General features: G+C 42.3%; 2 non-coding genes across 2 annotated transcripts; both read right to left on the bottom strand.

Moving 5' to 3' along the window:
• Positions 1–17,450: 17,450 nt before the first annotated feature.
• Positions 17,451–17,523, bottom strand: TRNAK-UUU. Its single transcript has one exon. It is a non-coding gene; the product is annotated as a tRNA-Lys (tRNA).
• A 7,311-nt stretch (positions 17,524–24,834) lies between these two features.
• On the bottom strand, positions 24,835–24,906 carry TRNAC-GCA. The gene has a single exon. It is a non-coding gene; the product is annotated as a tRNA-Cys (tRNA).
• Positions 24,907–25,598: the final 692 nt, after the last annotated feature.

Genomic DNA, 25,598 nt, shown 5'->3' on the forward strand with positions numbered 1-25,598 from the left:
CCCATATATATGTATACACACATACATACTAATACCACATTTTCTTTATCCATTCATCATCAATGGATGTTTAGTTTTCTATGTCTTGGCTATTATAAATAATGCTACAGTGAACATGGAAGTGCATATATCTTTTCAAATTGGTGTTTTAATTTTCCTTGAATAAATACAGAAGTGGAATTGCTGGTCATAAGATAGTTCAATTTAAAATATTTTGAGGAACCTCCATACTGCTTTTGATATTGGTTGCATCAATTTACATTCTCACCAGAGGTACACAAGGGTTCCCTTTTCACCACATCCTCACCAGTGTTTGTTATTACTTGTCTGTGCTTAGTCACTCAGTCGTGACTGACTCTCTGTGACCTCATGCTGTAGCCCACCCGGAGAAGGCAATGGCACCCCACTCCAGTACTCTTGCCTGGAGAATCCCATGGATGGAGGAGCCTGGTAGGCTGCAGTCCATGGGGTTGCTAAGAGTCGGACACGACTGAGCAACTTCACTTTGACTTTTCACTTTCATGCATTGGAGAAGGCAATGGCAACCCATTCCAGTGTTCTTGCCTGGAGAATCCCAGGGATTCGGGAGCCTGGTGGGCTGCCGTCTCTGGGGTCACACAGAGTCGGGCAAGACTGAAGCGACGCAGCAGCAGCAGCAGCTGTAGCCAACCAGGCTCCTCTGCCCATGGGGATTCTCCAGGCAAAAATACTGGAGTGGGTATTACTGTCTGAGCCACTATTTGCTTTTTTGGTAATAACCATTCTAACAAGTTGTAGCTCAAATGGTAAAGAATCTGCCTGCAATGCAGAAGAGCAGAGTTTGATCCCTGGGTCGGGAAGATCCTCTGGAGAAAGGAATGGAAATCCACTCCATTATTCTTACCTGGAGAATCCCATGGACAGAGGAGCCTGGCGGGCTACAGTCTGTGGGGTCGAAAAGAGCTGGACACAACTGAGCAACTAACACACACACATACACACACACACACATGAGGTGATACTGCATTGTGGATTTATTGTGTGTATGTGGGTGATTAATATACTAACTTTATTTTTTTAATTTTTATTAAAAAATTTTTATTTTATATTGGAATATAGTTGGTTTACAATGTTGTGTTAGTTTCAGCAAAGTGATTTAGTTATACATATATCTATTCTTTTTCAGACTCTTTTCCCATATAGGTTATTACAGAATATTGGGTAGAGTTCTCTGTGCTATACAGCAGGTCTTTGTTGATTATCTCTTTTATTATAGTAGTATATATCTGTTAACCTCAAAGTCCTAATTTATTCCTCCTGCCCCCATTTTCCCTTTTGTAACCAGAAGTTTTTGACATCTGTGAATCTGTTTCTGTTTTGTAAATAAGTTCATTTGTATCATCTTTTAGATTTCACATATAAGTGATAGCTTATGATATTTGTCTTTCTCTGTGTGACTTACTTCACTTAGTATGATCTTTAGGTCCATCCATGTTGCTGCAAATGGCATTATTTCTTCTTTTTATGGCTGAGTAATATTCCATTGTTTATATGTACCACACCTTCTCTATCCATTCCTCTGTTGATGGACATTTACATTGCTTCCATATCTTGGCTATTGTAAATAGTGCTGCAGTGATGCAATAGGGTGCATGTTTCTTTTTGGATTATGGCTTTCTCCAGATATATGTTCAAGAGTGGGATTGCTGGGTCATACGGTAGCCTATTTCTGCTTTTTAAAGGAAACTCCGTACTGTTCTCTATAGTAATTGTATCAATTAGCACTCCTACTAACAGTGTAGAAATGTTCCCTTTTCTTTACACCCTCCCCAGCATTTATTGTTTATAGACTTTTGATGACGGGCATTCTGACTGATGTGAGGTGATACCTCATTATAGTTTTGCTCATTGTGGTTTTTATTTGCATTTCCCTGATGATTGGTGATGTTGAGCATCTTTCCATGTACCAGTTTGCCATCTGTATGTCTTCTCTGGAAAACTATCTATTCAGAATCTCTGCATATCTTTAATTTTTTTTTTTTTGCTATTGAGTTGAATGAATTCTTTATATATTTTGGGTATAATTCCTTATCAGTTATATTATTTGCAGATATTTTCTCCCATTCAGTAAATTGCCTTTTTATTTTGTTGATGGTTTTCTTTGCTATGCAGAAGCTTTTAATTTTATATAGTCCCACTTGTTTATTTTTGCATTTGGTGTCAGATCCAAAAAGTCAATGCCAAGACCAATGTCAAGGAACTTATTGCCTCTGTTTTCTTCTAAAAGTTTATGGTTTCAGATCTTACATTCAAATCTTTAATCCATTTTGAGTTAATTTTTCTGCATGATGTAAAATTTGTTGTTGTTCAGTTGTGTCCAACTCTTTGTGATCCCATGAACTGCAGCATGCCACAGTTTCCTGTCCTTCACTATCTCTCGGAGTTTGCTCAGACTCTCATCCACTGAGTCAGTGATGCTATCCTACCATTTCATCCTCTGCTGCCTTCTTCTCCTTTTGCCCTCAATCTTTCCCAGCATCAGGGTCTTTTCCAATGAGTTGGTTTTTTGCATCAGGTGGCCAAAAGATTGGAGCTTCAGCTTCAGCATCAGTCCTTCCAATGAATATTCAGGGTTGATTTCCTTTAGGATTGACAGGTTTGATCTCCTTCCAGTCCAAGGGACTCTCAAGAGTCTTCTCCAGCAGCACAGTTGGAAAGCATCAATTCTTTGGTGCTCAGCCTTCTTTATGGTCCAACTCTCACATATGTACATGATTACTGGAAAAACATGGTGTAAGATAGTGGTCTAATTTTGTTCTTTTACTTGTGGTTGTCTAGGTTCCCCAACATCATTTATTGAAAAGAATATTGTATGTTCTTGGCTCCTTTGTTATAAATTAATTGACCATGTTTATATGGGTTTATTCTGGGTTCTCTATGTGGTTTCCCTGATCTATGAGTCTGCTAGTATCATGTTGTTTTGATTGTTAAAGCTTTGTTATATAGTTTGAAATCAGAGAATGTGCTATCCAGTGTTATTAATTATAAATTTGTCACCATGATGCTAAATATCTATATCTATGGCCCAGGCCTAATAGTCCAAGTTCTAAAATCATAAAGATAAGCTAAAAACTGAAAAACTGAAAAACCTGAAGCTGGGAGAGATTTTGATTTGCTCAAAGGTAATCTGGGAGTCCTTGTTATTTAAGTCTTCATTATCTGGGCCTTTGCAGTTACCAGCTTTCCTGCATGAGACAGAGCTCCTTTTGCTCCCCTACAAATGAAGTGACTGCTTATAATATTAATCCCATTTCAATATCCTTGGGTAATATTAGCTTCTTTTTAAAATTTTATTTTTATTTTTTAACACCAAAAACATTTTGTATTGGGGTATAGCTGATTAACAACATTGTGATAGTTTCAGGTGAACAGTGAAGGGACTCAACCATACGTATAAATGTATGCATTCTCTCCCAAACCCTCCTCCCATCCAGCTGCCATATAGCACTGAGCAGAGTTCCAAGTGCTCTACAGTAGATTTTTGTTGGTTATCCATTTTAAATATAGCAGTGTGTTCATGACCTTCTTTGGGTAATACTAGCTTCTATCTCTGCTCATCTTATTAATATCATTTTAAACTAGTCTCTTGTTGATTGCCTTAAGTTGTTAACTTCAGACGATATTATATATATAAAAAAACAGTTGCAGGGTAAAGTTGCAAATCTCATAAAGAATGCAGGATTTTATGAAAGTAACAAAACTGATATTGCAGAACTGTCAAGTCAGCAAATATTTATTGGGCACCTCCCACGTAGCAGGTACTAGGTATTGCAGACTAGCCCTGAATAAATCAGATAAAAATCCCAGCCTTCATGGATCCAACATATCAAATTTACACAGAACCAATGACATATAGACCTGACAGAATTGAACCAGGCTGCAATCAGAATAGAAAATCAACAAGGAAGACATGAGAGATGGTTTCGGTAATTTAAAAGTATGTTCACAAATTCTTTGACATGCTTCTTAAAAAGGTAGAGCCTAAATCTCCCCTTGAAAATGGGCTGGCTTTAGAGGTTTGCCTAAGGAATATAGTGAGGCAGAAGAGATGCTGTGTCACTTCCCAGGCTAGGTTATGAAAAATGATATGGCTTCTGCTTTCTTTTAGGGACCTTGAGGTTTCATGTATATAATTCAGCTGTCTGAAGCCACTGTGCTACAAAGACATGTGGTGAGATCAGGGTGAGTGAGAAAAAAACCTGAGGAGCCCTTGCTGTTTTGGCCTCCAGCCGAGTGTTTCCAGCCCACGTGCCACACATATGAATGAGCACGCTGGCAGATGATCTTGGCCCCTAGACAGCTCCAGCTGATGACAGGTGAAGAGTGACAAGCTCTTCCCACTGAACTCTACATAAATTGCCCATTTGTGAACAAGCTGCTGCTGCTGCTGCTAAGTTGCTTCAGTCGTGTCCGACTCTGCGACCTGACCCCATAGACGGCAGTCCACCAGGCTCCCCCGTCCCTGGGATTCTCCAGGCAAGAGCACTGGAGTGGGTTGCCATTTCCTTCTCCAATGCATGAAAGTGAAAAGTGAAAGTGAAGTTGCTCAGTCGTGTCCGACTCTTTGCTACCACATGGACTGCAGCCTACCAGGCTCCTTTGTCCATGGGATTTTCCAGGCAAGAGTACTGGAGCGGGGTGCCATCTCTTTCTCCGTGTGAACAAGCTGCTGCTGCTGCTAAGTAGCTTCAGTTGTGTCTGACTCTGTGTGACCCCATAGACGGCAGTCCACCAGGCTCCCCCGTCCCTGGGATTCTCCAGGCAAGAACACTGGAGTGGGTTGCCATTTCCTTCTCCAATGCATGAAAGTGTAAAGTGAAAGTGAAGTCGCTCAGTCGTGTCTGACTCTTAGCGACCCCACGGACTGCAGCCTACCAGGCTCCTCCATCAATGGGATTTTCCAGGCAAAGTACTGGAGTGGGGTGCCATTGACTTCTCTGGTGAAGAAGCTAGGTGTTGTTATTTTAAGGTACTAAGTTTTGGGGGTAATTTGTTATGCAGACATAACAACTAAAACAATGCCTTAAAAGAGAATGATATGAATATCAAAAGAAAATAGAGACCCAAGAGATACCTGAAGAAACCTTTAATATTTTTGCAAAAACAGACCTCTTTATGATCATTCTTTATAGGACAGAAGGGAAGTGATGGATCTGAAATTGAGTAGTCATTCAATTATTTGGGGGAAAAAATGGAAACTCTTCCACATTAAGACTTAATATATAAAAAAATTAAAAAAAGACATATAAAGATGTTTAGAAGCTTCATTGTGTTAAATATGATATGCACATATTCTCTTAATACACACTTCCATTTTTTTAATCTAATCAAGCTCTCCCTGCCCACCTTGGTTTACTCTTCAAATTTGCCCTCCATGTTAAGTGGTGTCACATTAATTGGTCTTTTTTCATTTCCCTGTTTTCTTGGGACATCCTGTAACAGTGATAGGAAGGGAAGTGGGACTGATGAGCAATTTGATTTATTATGGTTGTTTTACAGTGGCTTTCTTCTGGTGAATTCTGGAGATAGTATGGAGCACTTTCTTAACTTCAACCTGAAGGTTAAACATTGAATCACTGAAGAGGGGGAAGAGTACATGTAGGGTCATCATTGTATTTTAGGTGTTGTAAGGAGGTGATGGTCTTGTCCGAGGGTGCTATACACCTAACCTGTCCTTCCTAAAGGTTCCTGTAGCAAAGATTCCACATTTGGTTACCACAGCCTTACCTTATACCAGGCTCTCATAACACAATCCATGGTTCATTAGAACAAGCTTTCACTTTGAAAACCAACATATATGAATATCTCAAAGAAGGTGCCACACAGAGAATAAGAGGTCAACCATTTAAGTTTTGGTACTGAACTGTTTTGACTTTTTGTTTTGCAATTGGGATCCCTTAGGATGAACCTGGTGTTTTCATATTGATTGCTTTCTGCACTGAAGTAGGGAGAAGAGAGAATTTTTGCAGAATGTGGAATTTAGCAGAGGGAGAATGTGTTAGACTGGTTGCCTGTGGGCATGGTTTGCTCCTTGAAGGTTAGAACCGAGGGAATTCTCTATCTTTAAACATTTTCATTTAGGGCAATCAAACACCACAATTTGCAGTATTCAGCTTTAGGGACTCTCATACTTTAATAAAGAGGATGGTATTTTATTATCTCCTCGGGTTGTTTTTGGAACTTTGAACAAAAAAATCACACAAACACTTTCACTGACTGGATGACTATAATGGGGCAGAACAAACCACTCGAGTCTAGTTTCACTTAGGAAAGTAATTTGTAGCAAGGATACTACTACAAGTAAGGTTTGGATTTCTTAGAAGCCTCTTCTCTAAGGAGCCTGCACTTTGGTTTTATTGAGTGCACAGAGAGGGGAAGTGGCAAGTCAAAGTGATTGTTCCTGGCTCTAGAACTTTGTTTTCCAAGCTCTAATTGGCAGCACAAGGCTGGTCTATCCTCTATGAGATTTTTTTCTTTATAAATCTACTTCTGAAGTCTTGTCAAGGTGAATGTAGAGAGATCTGTGGATATGCCCTAGTGTGGGCTCAACGGTTTCCATCCCAGCCATGGCTCTCTGTTAAAGACTTGTTGAGTCTCAGTTTCCGTGTTTCTCAACTGGGATTAAGTAATAACTTCCTTGCAGCCAGAATCAGAGGCTTATATGAGGTGGCTTTGTAGTGGCCTCAGACATATCTGATGCAGTAGGTGCTCTCTGAGTAGTAAGTAGCAGTCTAAATGCTCCTCTGAACCTTATCTTTATCACTCTATCAGGAGGTTGTGAGGATGAGATGTCTGTGACAGGGAAACTGCAATGCAAGGGACAAGTATAAGGCAAGTGGCTATTTTCTTCCATCTAGGAAGTAAGAAATGTATCAGCAATGGATATAAAGGAGCTTCCCTGGTGACTCAGTGGTAAAGAACCCACCTGCCAATGCAGGAGATGTGGATTTGATCCCTGGGTTGGGAATATCTTCTGGGGAAGGAAATGGCAACCCACTCCTATTTTCCTGCCTGGGAAATCCCATGAAGAGAGGAGCCTGGTGGGCTACAGTTCAAGCGGGACTACAGTCCAAGGGGCTGGATGTGATTTAGCATCTAAACAACAGCAACAACAATGGATATGAAGAGGGTGCCTGAATGAGCAGTCTTTGAGGTGATCAGCAGCAGCCAGGAGCTAGGTTGCTGGAAGAGTCAGTCATCAGGTTGTTAGGATCTGGGCTGAGGACTAAATGTTCCCACCACAGATGTGGGCCCTATCCTTTGTCCTTCAGGCAGAAGAAAACATCACTGTTACTACTCAGAACTGGGCTTGTCATTCTTGGGCCTGTGGGAGGTTGGTAGTCCTCACCTCACCTGAGCACTGGCTGGAATGTTTGGGCACTTGTCTCTAATTTACCTTGGAGCAGTCTAACCTCAAGCCCATCAGTGAACTCCAAGATGACCAGCACTTTTTTTTTTTTGGCTCAGGGGCTGTTAACAGCAGCGAAGGTAAGATGCTGAGCTGTGAATACTCCAGGAGACCCAGATGGAAAAATGCCAAATCACAAACCAGGTGCACAAGCAGGTGCTGTTGTGCAACCAGAACGGCTTCTTCACTTGGCAGCATGGTTCTTCTAAACAAGACTCCCTCCCACCCCATACACATCTGAGTGATTATGTAATTGATGTGCATTGAGGACTGGTGCAAGAGAGGGCCTGCTACCAAGGAGGGAGTTCAAGGTCAGCCAGTTGGGGGAAGAGAGAATTTAAGTTATTAAAATCAGGTTGGTGCTCAATTTGGGAGGCAGTTTACCTGTTGCCTCCATGGAGCAGAGGTGAAACATGTCTTGGCTTTGAGTTTTCTCCCTGGCTCCCCTCTCTGATTTTGTCTCTATCTTTAGCCCTCTGTCTCCTTGTCTCTGATTCTCTCTCAGTCTGTTTCCTGGTTCCTGTCTCACTGCCTATATGCCATCTCTCTGCTATCTTTCTCTTTTTCTGTCCTTCAGTCTCCGTCTCTGTGTCTCTCTTTGTTGGAGAGAAAGGAAGTTTCTTTTTCACTCTTTTTTATTGGATACAAAAAACAAGTGAACAAAAGCAATTTATCTCCATTATCTAAATGAGAGTTGTTGGATCCTGACACCACCTTCCTCTCATGTTGGCAGAGAGAGTAACCGAGCCTTTCGAGTGGAGCCCCAACGAGGGTCCTTCTGCCCAGTGTCTGTTGCACCAGTAGAACAAGCCTGAGTTTGGTTCAGAAGCAAAGGCAAATTTTATTCTTTGATTAATGAATAGAGAGTGTGAGCATACTTTCCCAAGGTGGCTGGAGCATATGCTTCTAAAACAGGGGCTTCTTCCTCCATCTCAAAGATGGAGTCTCAGGACGGAGATGTTCTAACCTAGGCCTGTCTGGTCTGCTCTAGAATATAAGATCTGGATCCAGGTTTAGAGTGCTGACTCTAAGGGAGCTGACTCCAGCCTTTTACCTAAGTAAAGTTAATGATAAGTTGGGTGGGTGGGCTGTGCGGGCTCTGGTGGGGTGAGGTGAAGAAGGGAGAGAGTGAAAATGGAACTTGTATCTTAAGGGGATATGTGGAAGGGTGTGTTTAATTTCATGCAAGCTGGTTTCAAATTTCTTGGTTTCAAATACCAGCTTGTACCACTAACTCACTGTGTGATCTTGGGCAAGTTACTTAACCCTTCTCAGCCTCCATTTGCTCATATGTAAAATAAGGATATTTATGTTATTACATAACATACATACATACATTATATATATAAGATAATTACATAAGATTGCTTTTGAGTATAAATGAGACAGTCCATCCTCAAAATGTCTAGTGTAGTGAAGCCATTACTCATGATGATGAAAAGAAGCCCCCCTTTTGTGTGTGTGTGTGTGTTTTAAAATTTTTAATTGAAGGATAATTGCTTTACAGGATTTTGTGGTTTTCTGTCATTCATCAACAAGAATCAGTCATAAGTTCACCCATGTCCCCTCTCGGACCTCCCTCCCATCTCCCGCCCCATCCCACCAATCTGCCTGTCGCAGAGCCCCTGTTTGAGTTCCCTGAGTCATACAGCAAATTCCCATTGGTTGTCTATTTTACATATGGTCTTGTGAATTTCTATCTTATTCTCTCCGTATAACTCCCCTTCTCCCTCCTCTCCTCCCACCGTCCATAGGTCTGTTCTTTATGTCTGTTTCTCCATTGTTGTCCTGAAAGTAAATTCATCAGTGCCATCTCTTCAGCTTCCATATATATGTGTCAGTATATGATATTTATATTTATCTTTCTGACTTTTTTGCCTTTAACATTAGCTGGGGCTGGTGCTAACCTTACAAGCTGCCTCCTGAGTCATTGTATTTATTGAGTGCTTCTATCAGCTAGATATGGTGCCGAGTTCCACAGAAACCTATTTTCTGATCACAGAGCTATTACTGCCTATTGGGTGAGAAACACCACCATGTTCCATTGCCATTTCAATACACTGTGACTGATGTGTATTGAGATGAGGTAAACACAGGTTGGTGTGGGATCCCAAATGAGGCATGTAAAGGCATCCAAATCTGGACCTTGTACTGCTCCTTTCAACTGAGGACCCCAGGCATACTCTATGCAAGACCTTCCCAGCAGATTTAGTAGGTAGGAATCGCTGATGGGAAGGGGAAGCATGGGTCACTGTATGGGAAAAACAGACAGAGACCTTGTGGGACAGACACCACTGCTGGGGCATCTGGGCCTTCCTGGAGCTTAGAACATGAATGAAAAGGGAGACCAACCCTTTCCAGCCATTTTGTTTCCTCTTTTGTGACTGCCTCTCTGCAACATGCTCTGCAGATGGATATGTTTTAGCAGCAGGGAGAACAATCAGTGCTCCCTGCTCAGAAAGGCCTCCTCTCAGCACAGTCAGCAGTGGCAGGCATATTCACATTCTGTGGGTACAAAAGGCATTTTAAACAGGCCTGTGTCTTCCAGCTTTATCGCTGTATGGGTCTCTTCTCACGATAGTGTTTACAGAAAAGAAACGGCAAGGTATAGGAAAAATGAAAGTCACGGCTTGTTCTCCAGAGGCAGGCAGGACACAGTGGAACAGCAGTCCCAGTCCCTCGTGGGCAGCATCAACAGTCGTGATGCCACTGCCCACCTGCTGGACAGCGGAGGCCTTTGCTGCTTAGGGCAGAGGGGACAGGTGTCCGGGCTGCAGCAAGTTCTCTGCGGCTTTTCATGGTCTGTAGTATAGCATTGAGCTTCTATTTGTATGTTTTCTCTTTTTTGGGAGCAAGATATTTTCTCAGGTTAGAATAACAGTTTTAAAAGGAATTACTGGCATTGAAACATAATGATGAGGTGAAGACCCCTCTGTGATAAGATGAAGCTTTGGAAAGAAATTCACTGCTGTCGCTGATTTCTTTTTTATCATGTTCCATCACCATTCGGTTCACCACAGCCTCCACACATCATCCTTAGGCAGGGGAACAGAGTGGTTTAGAAACAAACACTTCAAATGCTCTGGCTCCACTCTTTACTGTGTGACTCTGTGCCAGGCCCTTTTCTGCTCAGCTTCAGTTTTCTTATCCATAAAACGGGCTGCTCCAGAGGGCTGTCATAAGGATAACTATTGAAAGCAGTTCCTGGCTCACACAGTGGATTCTATATAAGGGTTTGCTGTTAATATTACTATAAATATACAACCAAACTCCATGATATTCCTTGTGGTGAATTTAAATATATTTCATGTAGTAACCAACCTATTAGTAACTGGCTCTGGGGTCACTTGAAGGCTGTGAACCTGGTTTAGTGTTTCCTAGATGTGGGATCTTGGTCAAATTATTAACCTTTTTGTGTTTCAGTTTTCTCATCTGTAAAATGGGGACAAATAATGCTGATCCCCTCAAAGCAGTGTGGTGAAGTTTAAATGAGATAATTCATGAAAAGTAAGTTTCAGAACCTCTCTGTGCCTCAGGTCCCTTAAATGCAGAATGGGGATTATTACAGAATAGCTTGTGGGACTGTTTGATGACTGAATGAAGATTAGGTACAAATAAGGTGCTTAAAACAATGCTTTGGAAACAGTAAACACACACTACTCTCGGCCACTGGTTTTATTACCTGACTAGCACTCCCATCACATCATCATAATATTACTACTGCCATTTTTTCAGTGTGCAGTGTACTTAAGATACAGTGATATAGTGACTCACATATCCCAACTTGTCTCATCCTGTATTTCCTTGGGAACTGGCAGTTTTCACCCCCTCCCACATTTTGGCCTGTTTATCCACTCTGATTCTTTGTTGACTCAATTACTGCTTTCCTGAGTACCATCCACACACGCTAATTTAATGGCATGTCATTTGCTGAGTGAGGCTTTTTTCCCCATCTTGCTTCACTCTGTGAATGGTCTCTTGAGTTTCTTCCTGACATAAAGGACTCAGGTGTAATGTTATTAAAGCTCCCAGTGGATTCCTGGTGTACCCCAGTTTTGTGACTAACTGCTTTTAAGCGATTTCAGAATGTTATTAGCCTGAGGCCTTTGCTCAGGCAGGAAGAGTTAGCATTAGTTAATTAATGCTTCCAGTCTTGGGCTCTTTGGAAGTTTTGTATGTTTTACCTTCTGTGGTGGTTGTCAGAACAGATAAACTCTAACTCATATAATTAAATCGTCAGCTTCCTCAAATCCTTTCTGGAACTGACAGAATGTTAGAAATGAATAATAGCTTAAGTCTTCCTTGCATCATTCATTTATTCATTCACAATTTGGAGCATTCGTTGAGTGGCTACTATATGTCAGGCATGTAGGAGAGGAGTAAAGGTGACATGAGAGGGCCTAGTGGAAGAGGAAGATGTCATAGAAATGCCCAGACCCGTATCTACAGTATAAAATGAATGAACAGATGAGTAAGAGTAATCATTAACCTTTATTGAGCTCCTACTATTGTCTGTGCATGCTTTACCTTATTCAGTCCTTGAGACCAACTATCATTATGCCCATTTTTCCAGAGGTGGAAGCTGAGGCTTGAGAGATCAAGAACTTCCTCAAGATCATGCTGCTAGAAAGTGGCAGAACCATCACTGAAATTCAGGCCTGTTTAGGTCAGAGCGCGTGATCTTGAATGCTACACTTCATTGCCTCTCCGCTGATCAGCTATGCGGCCGAAGCCTCAGTGATCTCTGTTCTCATCCGTAAGGGAAAATGAACTGCTGAGAGGTCTTGCTGGTTCCTGTGTCTCCCTAGTGAGAGGACAGTCACATCAGATGCAGAAGAGCAAGCTCCTGCTGCCTCCCCATTTACCCATGTGCCAAGGTAGGCTTGGGAGTAAAACAGCCCTGTCTGATGGCTTTGCTGCTTGGGACTGGTGCAGCGTGGCCTAGCTATGCTATTTAAAACAATGTTGATGGTAAGAATAATAATAGCCCATAACTATGAGGCACTAACTAGGTTCTCTTCTAAATTATTTAATAATCATAGTAACTAATGCTGGTCTCAGCTGGTTTTCTCAGAAGCCTACCCAAGACTAGTATTTGGTATCAATAGTTTATTTGGGAGGTGAAGAAACCTCAGTAAGGAAATGGGAGAGTGAGATGGGAAAGGGTGGGCAATCAATAAAAGGTGGGTATGCAAACACCAGCTCATGTGCGTCTTGGACTGGCTAAGGACCTCTCCTGGGGAAGATTCATTCTCAGGAACTTCCGCTTTGTGCGGCAGAGACAGAATGACTTTGGCCGCCGGAGAAAGCCTTCAAACAGCTGAAGTTCTGGCTTCTTGCCCCACATTGGCAAGGCCCAAGAGCATGTGGGAGTGCACCGACCCTGAGGAACCAGAGGTCCGGGGAACTAGAGGTACAAGTGACTTGTCCTGGGTCACATGGCTTAGTGATCTTATGGGTTGAATTGTGTCCCTACTTCTGCCACTTCAATTCTTAGGATGAAGAACTAACCCCCAGGACTGCAGAATGTGACCTTATTTGAAAATAGAGTCACTGCACGTGTAATCAGTTAAGATGAGGTCATTAGAATGGATCTTAATTCAATATGACTGTTGTCCTTATGAAAAGGGGAAATTTGGACACAGACATGTACATACAGGGAGAGTGCCAAGTGAAGGTGAAAGCAGAGATCAGGGCAATGCTTCTACAAGCCAGGGAATGCCAGAGATGGCCAGCAAAACACCAGAAGCCAGTGAGAGGCATGGCACAGATCTCTCTCACAGCCCTCAGCACGATCCAACTTTGCCCTCACCTTGCTCAGACCTTCCACTTCTGGAACTATGAGACAATAAATTTCTGTTGTTTAAACCACCCAGTTCCTGGTACTTTGATGGGGCAGCCCTGGCAAACTAATATAAGTGGCAGTTGTTACTTACAGATTGTGATTTCCAGCCCCAGTCAGTGAGTGCAAAGGACACGGTGTAGGAGAGGGAGGAGGAGGATGGGAGCCAGCAGGTACCATCAGAATGTTAGAGCCCTTGCTTATCTCTTTTCGCCTCTCCTCCTTCTTACCACCAAACATTTATTAAGTGTGCTGAGCTCTTTACATACGTCACTCCATTTAATCTCCATGTAGCCTGAATGGGAGGTAATATTGATATCTCTGTTTTACAGACAAGGTGACCGTGGATTCAGAGAGGTTAAGTAACTCTCCTAAGGACACAGAGTATGGCAGTGTTGAGCCAGTATGCAAACTCAGGTTGTCTGACTTCTGTTCTGCCACCTCTGCCCTTGCAGCCAGACTGGCTCACGTCCAAAGAACAGATATCTATCTTAGGACCAACTTAGGGAACAGAGTTGTTGCAGGGGAGTCCTGATGTACAGGGATGGGAAAAGTCTCTCAAAGAGAAACACTAAACCACAGAAGATGAGTCAGCACCAGAGCACAAAGTCCTAAATGGATTGTTTCAATATTACCTTCTATTTTGGGTCCTTAAAAGTGTTCTCCTTTTTACTCTTTGTGAGGATCTGTAGAGGGAAGGAGGCATTTTGACCCTATAGAGGTGTCCTGTGAACACTTTGGGCATGGCATTAGAGTAACTGAGGAAGTGGTTCTGCTGAGCCGTATCTGTTCCCTGTCCCTGCCTGGCCCCTCTCCCCCTTCACTGTTAATACTGCAAGGAATTTGGTTCTTCTGCTGTCAGTTTTTTTTTTTCAACCAGAAAAATGTTCTGCCATGTGTCTTTTGTTCTTTTTTCTGAAGTGGCTGTGAAGTTATAATTTACTGGCAAATACAGAAAAGTGGATTTTTTTTCACTGCAATTCCTTTTCCTCCCTCCTTTGGGATTCTTGGGAAAACCTGATTAAAATGTCAGCCGGAAGAATGGCTGGTGATTCTTTAAAAGGACTGATTAAACCAGGATGACCCACAGCACTAACAGGAGAAGAAAACCCTGTGGGGATCTGAGCATTTACTTTTTAGTTATTTGAGTGCAGGAAAAAAAAAAAAAGAAAAAGCTTTGATGGAGAGGAAGGGTGATAATAAAATAGTTATTAGCAATGGTAACAATAAGCGCCATTCAAGTAAGTTCTGTCCTTGGCCCTGTAATGTGCCTTTGTCTGTATTGTCTCTAACAACCACATTCCTGGAGGTAGGTAGGATTACCCCATTCTCCGTAGAGAGTAATTCACGTGCCTGACGTCAAACAGCCGGGGCCTGTCTCCTGGGGCCTGACGGTCACACTGAGGGAGAATCCTAAGACCTTTAATAGGAGATTGTCACTCCCAGGCCGGGGCTGCACCCTGCTTGGAGAACTGATTCCTTCTGTCTAAATGTAAGCGGTAACTCCTTCCTGCTTCTCTGGGACCCAGCCTTTTGGCCCTGATCTTGTACCTGCTTTCAAAATTTCTTGCCAGTTGGTTCCCATTTAAAATTCTCCCTTTGGAGGGAAGCCAATCACAAATATGTGCATAGAATCATCTGGGTCAATAGAAAAGGAAAAATTTGTTGACTTAACCGCATTATTTTAATTGTGTGTTTTCTGAGAATTGGATTCCACATGCTGAACAATCCAAAGAGGGAACATTAAAGTGGGACAGAAACCTGTGGCCTGGTCCCCCCTGAGGTTATTTGGGGCCCCTACTACACCCTGTGGCTGCACTGTGGAAGGGGGACCAGTGGAGGGACAGACTGATGTCTAGTTGATTTTGGCCAGGCTTATCTAGAACCTGACCCCACTTAGCTTCTCTGTTTCTTCTATCATTCAGAGCCCAGTCCAGTTAAACCACACAGAATCTTGTCTCAGAATCCAGTGCTAACTCTGCTTGTTGTTTTTAATGGCATGAAGCACCATATTTGGAGAAGGCAATGGCACCCCACTCCAGTACTCTTGCCTGGAAAATCCCATGGAGGGAGGAGCCTGGTAGGCTGCAGTTCATGGGGTCGCTAGGAGTCGGGCACGACTGAGAGACTTCACTTTCACTTTTCACTTTCATGCATTGGAGAAGGAAGTGGCAATCCACTCCAGTGTTCTTGCCTGGAGAATCCCAGGGACGGGGGATCCTGGTGGGCTGCCGTCTATGGGGTCGCACAGAGTTGGACACGACTGAAGCGACTTAGCAGCAGCAGCAGTAGCAGCACCATATTATGTTACTCTTTAAGTATTTTATGATGATAGTCTTGTCTGCCTGATGGATTGTGAACTTCATGTAAGTGTGAAGAAATCTGCCTTTATTGTATCTGCCTTCCCTCATTCCCCTGGCCGTCAGTCTTCCATCTCTGTACTGATCATAGTGCTAGGCATGTAGAAAGTGCTCAGAATGTACTACTGAATGACTACTAAACATTTTTTCTTAGAGTGTCAATTTCTATAATAAAGCATATGTTCTGTAGAATGAAGAACTGCTCCATTATCAGGGTTCAAGTCGGTGTGGGTAGCATGAAAGATAAAATGTCAGGAAAAGGAATGGTGACCTTATAGATACTTTTCAGCCCAATGTTGGGGAATTTCCTTAAAAGATCACTTAAGCTATCCCTGTACTGGCAGGGAGTGATGAATAGTGGTAATTATTGGTGCCTGTTCTTTGTTGTGGTCCATTTGGGGACTCCTTTCCAAAACAGACTACATATTGGCAACAGGGAAGAGAGTGTGTGTTACCTGAAAACTCACAAACTCAAAACTTTGTTTATAGAGGAGTGGGATAGGTCTGCCCCTCCATCTCAGATGGAATAGCATGTTGTAGTTGGATATTCCCGTGGGTCCCCAATCTCTGTGCTGAGGCAAGTGCACACAGGGGCAAAACACCTTCTTTGCTCTAAGTCTCCAGGTCAGCTTCAGAGTTTTCTCTTTGTAGAGCAGAGGATTGTGCTCGTTGTCTTCACCCAGTTACCCATAGGACCCCTGGACTATTCATGCAACTAAAGAATCACATCTTCTACCTGAGGACAGAGGTAGTACAGGAAATACCTTGATTTTACTTTAGCCCACATTTAGAAGAGACTTGGATCCTATAGTTTTCTCATCTCTATAAAAAATACAATCAAAGTGTTTTCTTCCCTGGAGGGAAGACGTCACTAATTTGTGTGGACCCTAGAACATGCCTTCTCTCGCTCTCTCTTTTTAGTCTTTTCACACATGCTTCCTACCTTCTTATCATACAGGAATCAGAGACTATAGAAAAAAATCTCAGCTATCAGTCATTTTCTTCCTGTTTTTAATCCTCCCATGTTTTTGTTTAAAAATCTACCCCAAAGGGAAGAATTGAACTAATTTTAAGCAGATTTCTTAAATGCAAAAATATACACAAAGGAGCAAAGGGCAAGAATTTAAATTACGTGAGATGATGAGTTTTTTCGGATAATACAGTTATTTGATAACACTGGCTTGTCCTGAAATTTCTCATTTGCAATTAGATGTATGCAGCTTTTTTTGTATTCAGGAGAAAATGTTACCAAATGGACTCATGGGGTTTAAAAGATTTACATTAAAAATGAAACAAAAGGAAAGAAAACAAAAACCCAAACTAGTGGTGTTTAATTCACTAGGGATAGGGAACTGGAAATATGACCCTGGTTTCTTAAGTGTCTTTGTGAGGATTCACAGAACAATGGTATTTCATTCAGGGTTGGCAGGAGCTTGGATTAGTATCTAGCCCAAATACCTAGAGCTTGAGTCCTTTCTTTGGGGGGTATGTGTGTGTGTGTGTGTATGTATATGTATTAGTTGCTCAGTCGTGTCCAACTCTTTGCAGGCCTGTGGACTGTAGCCCACCAGGCTCCTTTTTCTGTGGAATTTTCTAAGCAAGAATACTGGAGTGGGTTGCTGTTCCCCTTTCCAGGCCTTTCTTTTGTATCTCTACCAAAAGGTCACTAAGCCTCACTGGAATAACTCCAGGGATGAGGAGCTCATTATCTCCTGAGGTATTTCACTTTATCTATGAATGGATATATAGGCAGTTTTTTTTTTTTTTTTCCCCTGTTCCAGGTGCATGCTTGGAGAGTAAGTTCCCTGACCAGGGATTGAACCTGGGTCCTTGGCAGTAAAAGCACAAGGTTCTAACCACTGAACTATCAGAGAATTCCCATGTGGGAAGTTTTTTATGTTGAACAAAAATCCTTTCAAACATATTTATGGAGTGCATACCATGCTCCAGGTGCTAGATATTGTTTATATTCTGAAGATATAGCAATGAACAGAAGAGACAGAGATCCTGTACTCTTAAAGCTTGCTTTCTGTGGAAGGGTGAGAGTGAATAAAAGCACATAAAATGAAGAGCATGACAGGAGATGAGTAAGAAAGGAAGATAGTGCAAGGGTGGGCACTTGCAGTTTTAACTAGGATGGTCAAGAAGGGCATCACTGACAAGTGACTTTCAAGTGAAGTACTGAATAATCCATGTGAGTATCTCTCGGGAAAGAACATTTCAGGCAATAGAAAGAGTAAGTGCCAGGGTCCTGAGGTAGAGGTGTGCTTGATGTGTTCATGGAGTAGCAACAAGACCAGTGTGGTTGGAGTGGGGAATACAAAGGGGACAGTGGTGGAATGTGAGGTTAGAAAGGGAATGGGAGCCAGGTCATGTGGGGCCTTGTGGGTCATTGTAAGGATACTGGATTTTACTCCAGATAAGATGGGGAGTCACTGGAGGGGGTTGAGCTAGAGACCAATATGATCTGACTTATGTTTTAGAAGATTTGCTCTGCAAAGAGACTATACAGTGAAAGGGGTGGACTTAGAGCAATTTGGAGGTTGTTGGCCATAGTTCAGACTGGAGATGATAGTGTTTTGGATGAGGGGAGATATGGAAGTGTTTGGGTCCTGGACATATTTTGAATAGTGCTTTTGAAGTTTGACTTGCTGATTAACTCTATCCCTGGAGTGTGTGTGTGTGTGTGTGTGTGTTTTTAACACACGTCATCCTTCATCATATATTCAGACTAAAATAAAATAGGACAAATCTATCCTTTGACATGCCACTTTGCTCCCCATGCTTCCCTTGTGGCTCAGCTGGTAAAGAATCTGCCTGCAATGTGGGAGACCTGGGTTTGATCCCTGGGTTGGGAAGATCCCCTGGAGAAGGGAAAGGCCACTCACTCCAGTATTTTGGCCTGGGGAATTTCATGGACTATTCCTTGGGGTTGCAAAGAGTCGGACATGACTGAGTGACTTTCACCTTCACACTTCCACTTTGCTCCCCATAGGCAAGCTTTCTAATATGTGGGATATGTATCCTTCTGTTTGTGTGACTTCTTATAAATCAGGCATTGTTCTTTTGTAATAGATTTTTAATTTAAATAAGTGGCATTGTGGTACAGATCACATTTTGTTTCTTCCTATATTTTAAAGATGTATCTGTGTGGCTGAATGTTCCAAGAGTCTGCTGCTTCTGGCTGAACCGACTTCCTCAAATGAGACCACTGAACTGTGAAAAGACTATGTTAAATTAATAGCATGGTTCCCTGAGGTTTTTCCTCTCCATTCCAATCCTGCCCACCTCTTCCAACTATCCCCAAATAATATAGCTTTGAGCCTTCTTGTGGTCTAGCCACTCTTCTCTGAGCCTGCTATGACTTATCTCTGCTCACCGACATGGGTTTCTGAGAGCAGCATCTATGCCTGGAGACTCCTTCCCATTTGCCAGATGTGGAAACGAAGTTTTGTAGCTGAGAAATGGGTGTAAGGACTTTGGCGCTAAGAAAATAGAAGCCACAAGATAAAGTGAGACCCAAGATTCCACATGTGCCCAAGGTAAACCCTTGCCTCAGTTTTCATGGGCACAGTAGAGTAATGGTTAAGAACTTAGGCTCTTGGATCTGATATATGTAGTTTTGCCTTCTAGTTCTCCTTCCTGCTGGTTATGTGAGTTTGTATCAATTACTTAGCTATTCTGAGCTGCATTTTCCCCCATTATAAAACGGTGATAATCATAATACTAATTTCAAAATTATATTTTTAGTATTAGATGCAATACTCTATTACCTTTTGGCATAAAGCCTGGCACAGAGTGGGTCTTTGGTAAATATTGGCTATAATTTTAAGCTTAAATTCATACAAACCCAGATTGTCATAAAAAATGAACCATGTGTGATTATTTACACTGCAAAAGATGATAAAATAGTTTTCTTTTGATAGCAGTTTTTCTAGCATACTTGCAATGTGCTTTGTGTGTCTGCTCTCCGTCGCTTCAGCCGTGTCTGACTCTGTGCAACCCCATGGACTGAAACATACACTCCTCCCCACCGCCACCACAAACACACTGCCAGGATCCTCTGTCTATGGGACTCTCCAGGCAAGAATACTGGAGTGGGTTGCCATTTCCTTCTCTAGGAGATCTTTCCAACCCAGGGATCGAACCTGTGTCTCTTGTGTCTCCTGCCTTGGAAGGCGGGTTCTTTACCACGAGCACCACCTAGGAAGCCCTGCGATGTGCTTTCAGTGACCCAAATTGGGTTATACATGGCTTTTCAGCAGTATGGACTGTATAAAGATTGGTTTACTTGTATGATGACAGTGTGGGAAATGCCGTGTATGATAGTAAGAGCCACATTGAAAGCTTCCTGGCAAATACAGACATGATGATGTTATTGAGGGTTCTCTCTTTCTTTCTTTCTCTGTCTCTCTTACATTCTGTACAATTGTAGTCCTAGCAATGGGGTATACTTTTTAAAAGATCTTGAGTATAACACTACATTTTCAGAAGTGAGGTAGCCTATTTTTTTCCAGTGAAAACCTATGATAATGAAAATATGGAAGAAGCGAACTTGAAGAGACTTAAAGAATTTAGTGTCACTGATATCGCAAGGTTGAAAGACAACCCAGAGGTCATCGAATGTTCCCTTCTCTTTCCACAGATGAAGACAGTGAGGATTATAGAGGTGGGGTGACTTGGTCAAACTCACCCAGCTTCTAAATGGCACAGCAGGGACTCAGTTTTATTGTCCAGTATTCTTTCTTCTACAAATGGTTCCTAGTAAGGGTTGGATTCAGAACACTCATTTTGAAGGTTATTTTTGTCTTGAGAACTCAGGGAATGGAATTTGTACCTTTCCTTGATAATCTATCCCAGAAAGAAAATTTTTCCTTAAACACAGTCCAACTGTCTCTTGGAGTAATTTAAATATCCAAACTCAGGCCTGCTGTGAAAGTATCATGGTACCATAACATTTGAATATGGTCAAGAGAAAAAATTGGAGAAGGCAATGGCACCCGACTCCAGTACTCTTGCCTGGAAAATCCCATAGACGGAGGAGCCTGGTAGGCTGCAGTTCATGGGGTCGGGAAGAGTTGGACATGACTGAGCGACTTCAATTTCACTTTCATGCATTGGAGAAGGAAATGGCAACCCACTCCAGTATTCTTGCCTGGAGAATCCCAGGGATGGGGGAGCCTGGTGGGCTGCCATCTATGGGGTCACTCAGAGTTGGACATGACTGAAGTGACTTAGCAGCAGCAGCAGCAAGAGAAAAAACACATTTTAGGCTAGGCACATTTAGTATACTCTGTCCTCCTTTTGCCCTGACTCAGGCGTCTCAAAGGCTCTTCCTTACTTTCTTTCCTCCTGTATTTGATGTCTCTCCCACTTCAATGTGAGCATCATGAGGACCAGGGTCTTTATGTGTTTCGTTCTCAGTTGTATGAATAGTGCTTGGCACAAAATAAGTGTCAAGTGGATGTTTGCTGAGGGACTAGTATGTTTATTGAGTGCCTACTATGTGCCAGGCACTCTTCTTGACACCCTGGATGCATAGCCTCCCTCAGTACCGAGAGTAGGGAAGAGGAGGGAGAAAGCACATCTGACTCTGATAGAGAAGTGAGGTTTAAATTCATCCTGCCTGTCCTTGGCAAATTCAGAGGAGATATTTTGACTTAAGAACAAGCACCTTCTTTCCCTGACCCTCACATCACTGTAGTCGCTCCATGCCTTACCACACTACCAGAGGTCACACACGTGTCTGCTTGTACACACACTTGTGGGCCAGTTTGATGTGGCTTAAGTAGCACCTGAATTACCATGCATCTCCCTAATATTTGTTTCTCACACCCTTGCTTGGGACCTAAGATCCCCACTGCTGAATGATTCTCTGTGTTAAGGAATGTCTATAGTAGATCCATTTTAAATAATAAAAATTTTCTCTAGAGACAGCAAGCATTAACCATAAGCAACACCAGAACCTTTACATGAATTATTTTTTTAGGTTAGTCATTGAGAAGAGTAGAACTTATGGGAAATGAGCATATATAGTTACCTTCTATTGAGGGAAGAGAGAGAAGAGGAAGCTGGGCATGTTCTAGAACACTGCTACTCAAAGAGTAGTCTGGGGACTGCCCCTGGTTTATAATGTGATTAGTAGCTTGCAGGGCCACTAAACACTCTTTTTAATTAAAATGATTTGGTTTTTGATATTGCGACTTTTCTAATTGAAGAAAGCAACATAATTCACATTCGTTCAAGTACAAACCTCTCATTTTGTCATTGTCTGCTAACAAACAGCTGATGGACCAGCTATACAGGAGCACTGCTCTGGAAGCTTGGCTACTGTCTGGGTAGGTAGTCCTAGTGAAGCACTGTGGGAAAATCCCAGGGCTTACAGGGGCAATGTGAAGACTCTGTTCCCTAGATGTGGGCATCAAGGATAGAGGAGATCAATTTTGCTTATTACATCACAGCTTTGCCTAGGGTCAGGTTTGACTAAGTTGTTTTGTTTTGTTTTGTTTTTTTCCCCTTCAGCATCTTGGCAAATACATGCTAAGGGGACACAGCACCTTTAGTTTGTTGGGCATCAGTGTGGTGCAATGGAAAGACCAATCAAATAGAAAAGAGCTCAAATCCACGGTTCTCCATATATCAGCTTGGTGATTGTGAGCAAAATTCTTAACTTTTCCTGTTTCCCCTTTTATAAAGGGGAGCTACCGTAGGAGTTTTATTATAAGCATTAGAGTGCCGGGAGCCAGCGTGAGGAACTCCGCCTGTGGCAAAGGTCATGAGGAAGGAGGCTCGGTGTACGCAAAGGTGGGATCGAGCCTCAGGAGTTCCCCTGGAAATTCTAGAGCATCTACCCCCAAACCAGAGTCTGCCTACTTTACTGCTTTGTGCTCTCACCTACACCTCTGACTTTACGGGGGGCTGTCCCCCACCACCTCTCTCTGAAAAAGAGTTAAATTACAGCTCCAGTTAATAAAGTTCCTGGGCGTGACAAGCGTGTTTTAGTTTACAACCGTGAGAGGCACGAGATGTTCTAAACTGTCTAAACACAGATTCCTTTGAGCAGTTAAAAGATTGATTAGAAATTGTATTGGTGAAGGGTTTTTCACTTGTTGGGCCAATGTTTGCTGCTAAGTTTCCATATCCCTTACCTACTGTGTCCCTGGCAGTGTGTTGATTAATATAATTGGTGTATAGGAATGTAAGTAGTAGCTTTAATGTTGTAACCTTGGACCCTTGAGTTAATTCTTTTTCTTGTTATAGCCCACCACATCTTTGCCCTATAGGAATGCAACTGTATCTAATGCTTTTGGAGGGTGGCGCCTGACTAATCACCTTTAGAGAAAAATAAGTTTTCTGAAGAAAGGGTCTTAAAATGTTAACAGGCCTCCGGGCCAGAAGATGATGTAAATCACCTAAACTTTTGCATATGATAAGTTTGCAGGAAGAAAGCCTGGCTTACTTCTGACTCTACCCCTTCCCCCATTATCCCCTATGCACAACTTAAGGTATAAAAACTACTTTGGAAAATAAAGTGCGGGCTTTTGTTCACTGAAACTTGGTCTCCCCATGTTGTTCTTTCTCTCACCTTCTGGCTGAATTTCTATCTGGGGCGCGGAGGCTCGTCAATCCTACTAATTTTGCCTGGGCTTCTAAGATCTGACTGGGGAGGCCTTAGTGTCTCCTCTCCTTCGGGAGAACGGGAGGATGCCTGAGGCCCACGTAGGTGATGCAAATTCCTTATTTTGGAATTTTATTAGCTTTCCACGTAAGCCAAGTTATTCAGCCTCTTTTCTCCACTAAATTTTCTCACTGAGCTATCCTTATTTAACCACTCTTTATATCCTTAATTAACGTTTAATTAGACAATTGTTTCCTGATCCTCGCCGATGCCGTCCCCGCTTCGAATTCCCTGGATCCACCGGGGCTGGACCCTGGCAGTAGAGCATCCCTAAAAGCAGAGTGTCAGGCATAAGAATACTTCTTTGAATAGATGAACTGATTGGTATTTCCTATACTCTATCGCATTTACTCCTCTCAACAACTCTGGGAGCTATTATAAGTCCATTTTATAGATGAGAAAACAGAGGGTTAAAACACAAAGCCTAAGAAAGTTAAACAATTTACCTAAAGTTGAGACCAAAGCTAGAATGACTCATAGAGCTAAAGAACGGTTCTAAAGCAGCACCCGCAATTTTCCTGAAGGCATCCTTGTTTTATCTGATACTAATCACTTGTCTGTGTGGGCAGTGACTTGAGAAAGAAAACTGATGTGTATCATTAAGCCTCCAAGTTATTGTCTCCACTTTACAGACTATGAAAATGACTTGGGTGAGGGAATTCTATCAAGCACTTTAATATGGAGAAAAAGAAAAATAAAAAAGGTGAGATCTCGCTCAGGAGTTTTGAAAAGGTCAATAGGATTAATATGCCCTTTGAACATAGTTATTTTAGCTGAAATAAGGAAATGGCATGGGGGAAACTTCACAGACTCCTCCTGTAATAGAAATGTAATGTATTTACCTTTTTGTCTTCCTTTGTGGCAAATGTGGGATTACTTGAAGCAAACTGGTAGAATAAATGGTTATACCCAGAAGTTGTGTTCTGGAAATGGGTTGATTATCTGTAAATGTTATTTTATATTCTCAGATTCATCAAAAATCATCAACTCAAGGTACCTTGAGAAGAATGAACAGATAATGGGCAACTAAAATTAATGGATTGGGAGCCCGAAGAAAATGTGTGCTCTTGGGGACATTTGCAATTGCCTCCTAAGTTCTTTATAATTTAAACAAACTACCTCTAACTCACTTTATAGGTCAAACTTCATTTTTAACCTCCTGTGAAATGAAAATTAACCTTGAAGTAAATTCACAGAATTTCCCAGGTAGAAATGAGAGTCCTAGCACACATTAATGAGTGTTCTCAGGAAAAAAGATTATGTAGTTAAAAAGTTTTGAAGCTACTGGGTTCAGCAGAGGTTCATAGATTTCTTTAGTGCAGGACTTCTCAGAGCCTCTAAGTTCTAATGTGGATCATAAGCCTCTTGAGTGAGTGAAGAGTGAAGTCGCTTAGTCGTGTCTGACTCTTTGCGACCTGGTGGACTGTAGCCTACAAGGCTTCTCCATCCATGGGATTCTCCAGGCAAGAATACTGGAGTGGGTTACCATTTCCTTCTCCAGGGGACCTTCCCGACCCAGGGATTGAACCTGGGTCTCCTGCATTGCAGGCAGATGCTTTAACCTCTGAGCCACCAGGGAAGCCTCTTGCTGCTGCTGCTGCTAAGTCGCTTCACTCGTATCCGACTCTGTGCGACCCCATAGACGGCAGCCCACCAGGCTCCTCTGTCCCTGGGATTCTCCAGGCAAGAACACTGGAGTGGGTTGCCATTTCCTTCTCCAATGCATGAAAATGAAAAGTGAAAGTGAAGTCACCCAGTCGTGTCTGACTCCTATCGACCCCATGGACTGCAGCCTACCAGGCCCCTCCATCCATGGGATTTTCCAGGCAAGAGTACTGGAGTGGGTTGCCATTGCCTTCTCCGAGGGAAGCCTCTTAAAGGGCTGCAAATAGCATAAACTTATTTGACTATCCCTGCATCCCCCTATATATTTTTTCCCACAGAACACTTTTTAATATCTTGTGGGGTTAGTGTCCCCAGGAACATACTTTGAGAAATATTGATCTTCTCTGTGTGTGTGCTAAGTCGCTTCAGTCGTGTCTGACTCTTTGAGACCCTATGGACTGTAGCCTGCCAGGCTCCTCTGTCCATGGCTAACACTCCTCCTTTCATAGTTTCACAGTTATGTGCCTTATATTTAATGTCTTAGTTTTGTGTCTGTTTATGAGGTATGACTCTAAAATAATACAATTTTAATTTTGTGATCATAAAAATATTGCCTGGAGATGAGTGTTATCTTCACAATAGAACCCTTGGGTGTGTTTATTCTTA

Source organism: Bos indicus x Bos taurus, chromosome 6, assembly GCF_003369695.1.
Source record: "Bos indicus x Bos taurus breed Angus x Brahman F1 hybrid chromosome 6, Bos_hybrid_MaternalHap_v2.0, whole genome shotgun sequence".
Lineage (NCBI taxonomy): Eukaryota > Metazoa > Chordata > Mammalia > Artiodactyla > Bovidae > Bos > Bos indicus x Bos taurus.